Below are 4349 nucleotides of genomic sequence, written 5' to 3' on the forward strand. Positions count from 1 at the left end.
CCCTGCTTTATACCATACACAAAAACCAATTCTAGATGGATTAAAGAGCTAAACATAAAAATCAAATTGTTAACCATATAGAAGCAAATATAAGAGAATCTCTTCACAATGGTGTGGTAGACAAAATTTTCCTTGACAGTACCCAGAAATTACTAACTTAAATTTAAAAAGAAAACAAAATAGATAAATTGGACTTCAAGAAATTTTAAAAAAACAAAGAAATTTAGAATCTTCTTTCCATCAAAAGATGTCAATGGAAAATAAATAGTCAAACTACAGACAGGGTGATTATAGCTGTAACACATAACTAACAAGCAGCTGAAATCCAATCTATATAAAAGACCACTTCACACTTGCCTGGCAAGGGAGAGGCCATGATCACGAGGGTGGTTTTCCCAGGGCGAGGTTTATCCATTGCGCTCCGGCGATGCTGACCCCTGGGATTTCCCCAGATGTGGGAAACCCGACTGCACAACTTGTGGTAGTGGGGGACTGCGTTTGTGCTCTCCCCTGAAAAAATAAATAAAAATTAAAAATGAATAAAAAAAATAAAAGACCACTTCAATGCAATAAAACAAAGCTAAAAAACGAAATACAATAAATGGGCAAAATTATTGAACAGACACTTCACAGAGAATGATATCCAAGCAGCTTAAGGAGCAGGGGTCTTTGGAATGCAGGAAATGTAACTTTACGCAAATAAAGCCTTCTTTCACGTCCCATCTTCCCATGCCAATAAGCACACAAAAGTGCTCAACATCATTAGTCAACAATCAATACAAATCAAAAATACGATGGAATACAACTACATACTCACCAAAATGGCTAACGTTTAAAAAACCGACACCACCAAATGTGGGCAAGCATGTGGAACAACTGACAATCTCAAATACTGCTGGTGGGGGTTTAAAATGTTAAACTACTATGACAAGTTTAGCAGTTTCTTATGAAGTTAAAAATACACTCTCCTTATGACCCAGTAATTGTGATGCCGTTGTAATTTAACCTGGTTGTTATTTAACAGGAAAGGAGGAAAGGAAATACTAGACATAGGCATGCCAGCTACACAGCTTGGCCCAAAAGCTGCATTTAACATTCTCCAAGTCTGTTCTCTGCTGATTGATGGGGAAAGAGACTAGACAAAGGCAATTTAGACACATGCCCAGTAAGGTCTGAGTGACCTGGGAAGGTGTCTACCTGCTTGACCACCAATCAAACCTGCAAGTCAGTGAACAGAATAGGCATGGCCACTGCAATGCGTGAAACCTGAATATTTAAACTTCCAAAGGACAGAAGCTCCCTCCCTTCTCTCTCTCACACGCACTGGGCCTTCTTGGCTCTCCCCTGGTAGGGGGATGCGGTCCCCTGTTGGGCTCCACACATGGGCTGATAGACTTTAATCTGGCCTGAATGCTGAAATACTCCCGTCCAACGTGGAGCAGAGAACTCTGGACACTGGCCCTGTTTCTGGCTCTGCTGGAACCCCAGCTGCACCTTTTCCAGGACTGGCTTAAGGAGCAGGGGACTTTGGAACCCGAGAAATGTAACTTTATACAAATAAAGCCTTCTTCCACGTCCCATCTTCCCATGCAAATCTTAGAAAATTCATTTTCTGGATATATCGCAAGAACCTCACTCCCACGAGTGACTGGGGAGTTTAATTCTCCAGTAACAATCTCACTCAGAGGAATTGACTCAAGAGAAATGAAAACATAAATATCCACAAAAAGCCTTCTATAAGAATTTATTTTGTTGTAGATTTATCACAATAGGCAAAAACTAGAAACAATTGAAATTTCTATCGAGAATAAATTAATTATGATATATTTATACATGAGAATTTTATGCAACAATAAAAAGAAATGAACTTCTAATACATGCAACAACATGGATTAATCTTCAAAACCTTATGAGTACCAAAAGAAACCAGTCACAAAAGAGTTCATGCTATATGACAGAGAGTCTAGAACAGGCAAGGCTAATATATGATGAAAGAAATCAGAAAAGTTCAAGGTCGGGGACTGATTGGAACAAGGCACAAGAAAATTTTTCTTTTTAATGTTTGGAGGTCAATATATTCTATATATATGGGTGTGTGGGTGATAGAAAGCTTTTGTCAAAAATGATTGACGTATACATTGAAGATCTCTGTCTTTCGCTCTATGCAAATTAGAGCTCAATGGAAAAAATCTGGAGCACAAAACAAGGAAAAGCAAAGGAGTTGGTGATGGGAGTGAAGAATATAAAAATAATGATAAATTAAAAGTAGAATGTGAAACCTTTCTACTTATTCCTAATGTTGTTAGATCACACATTTTTAGTGCACTATTAAAGGTACTTCCCGCTGTAGGGTTAGACTTGAGGTCAGGTTCAGACCTTAAACCCAATTTTGTCCTAAAATCTTTATTTCAAACAGTGTTTCTGGGGAAGCAACACTTGTCCATAAGTAAAGCATGGAAGTACTGATAAAATCTCCAGAAGAGAAGATATTTATTTTAATAATCAAAGAGCTGCTCAGTTTCTAATGAGGGTCCTAAAACTTTTTCAATATTGCATAAATTGTCTCATGTAGCTCAGTCTAGCTGGTGAATCTTTCTAATTTTATAACTCCCAAGTGAAAATTTAAAAAAGGCAAGTCTTATTATACATACAAGATACACTTTTTGGTAGTTAATGACGCCTGAAAAGATGGCAGTTCAAAATGTAACAAGAAAATAAATGAAACCTGAATTTGGAACTCACAAAATGTTCCCAAGGATATGTTGAAAATTTCAAGGCACTTTGAACCTTGATCATATTATAAATACCTAATTTCTATCATAGTCACTGTGCTAAATATCTCCAAAACAATTTATAATTCTGATGGATTAAGACTATTCTTAGAAACTTTGTTTACGTTTCAAAATCCAGTTTGATTTTATGCCAAAATAGCGAGCATATATTTTGCCACTTGGGGGAGGCTGAAATTGGAAGATGATACACACCATGCCATTAAAGACAAAAATATATTGTAGGATAGCTTCACTACAATAATTTGTCTCTTATACAGCATTTTATAAGCTGATGGAACAGCTGTCAATCACCAACATCTACAAATCTATTTGATTTATGACTCTCAGTTAAGAACATGGAACTTTCATCCAACACTTTAAAAAAGATGAAGTGTCTTAGGGAAAAACACTTTGTGTAGAACCTGCTTCAAATATTTGAAGAAGGGAAAGAGAAAGCCTGAAGTGATAAAGTCTCTGCTTTCTTCACAGGGCCTACCAGATTTGTTATTTCCATGTTTTCTGCAAGAGTTTAATTGAACTGCATTGTTTTGACTTTTCACATCCAATTAACATCCTCTACAAAGTGTGAACTCACAGAGCCTGGCTTGGTAGTTTCATACTTAACAGGAAAGTTTCTTCATGTCTATTTTGAAATAATTTAAATGAAGATGCCGTAGGTATCAAGTTGCAGTTGAAAGAAATGAGTACCAAATGGCTTAAGTTTACTTTTATTAGAGTGAGGTGCTTGAATTTAATTTCACTAAAAAACCCATCTCTCCCTCTCTGCTATTTTGAAATACATATATGTGTTTGGTGTTTTGATTCTAGAGCATATTAAATAGGGTGCACTTAAAAATACAATGCTGCTGTATCTAAAACACCATTAGAAAGATAATTTTATTTGTGAAAATGTAGTAGGTAGTTAGAGAGGGGTGAGCAGAGTAGGAACAATAGGCCAGGTACAGAAGGTCACCAGGGCAGAAAGCCCTGAGTGCCTAGCAAGAAACAATTGTAAGGTGGGATATCGCCCCCAGGGTTACTTTTCTTTCCCTTGCATATTGCTGGTCATGTGCTTCAGATCCTCACACTATCTTTCATCCCCTGGCATGTTGCCAGCCATGCAATCGACCTTCTTAGAGGTAGAGCAAAGGAGACCAGAGAATAGCCTCAAAAGATCCCCATATGAGCCCTTGCACAAGCTCTCCCTTAAGCACTGAGCCATAGAGATAACATCTTGGTCTCAGTTGTGTTTCAGCTCCAGGCTAAGAAAAGCAGCAAGGCCAGGCAGGGTGACATCGTGGCTGACATCAGGACCAGCTGTTATGGCTAATGACCCTTGCCCTGGCACCCACCAGCCAGTGGAGACCATGACCCTGAAAAGACACACCTAGAAAGCTGGTGAATATTCTATTGGAATCCTCCCCTGAGACCTCCAGATAAAACCCTTCAAGACCAAGAATCCAGCGCTGCTCTCTCTCTGAACGATGCTTGAGACTTTCTCCATCTACTTCCCCCAGGCATGTATATCCCTGCTTTCTTTTCCTAAACTCCAAGGGCCCTCTTTTTTCTCTGTAACTT

At 38.3% G+C, this 4349-nt stretch overlaps 1 non-coding gene across 1 annotated transcript; it reads left to right on the forward strand.

The window, feature by feature from the left end:
* Positions 1 to 349: 349 nt before the first annotated feature.
* LOC148090448 (U1 spliceosomal RNA) lies at positions 350 to 513 on the forward strand. The gene has a single exon (XR_015713741.1). It is a non-coding gene; the product is annotated as a U1 spliceosomal RNA (small nuclear RNA).
* Positions 514 to 4349: the final 3836 nt, after the last annotated feature.

The sequence above is a fragment of the Miniopterus natalensis genome, chromosome X (genome assembly GCF_054644295.1).
Source record: "Miniopterus natalensis isolate mMinNat1 chromosome X, mMinNat1.hap1, whole genome shotgun sequence".
In the NCBI taxonomy this organism is placed as follows: Eukaryota; Metazoa; Chordata; class Mammalia; order Chiroptera; family Miniopteridae; genus Miniopterus; species Miniopterus natalensis.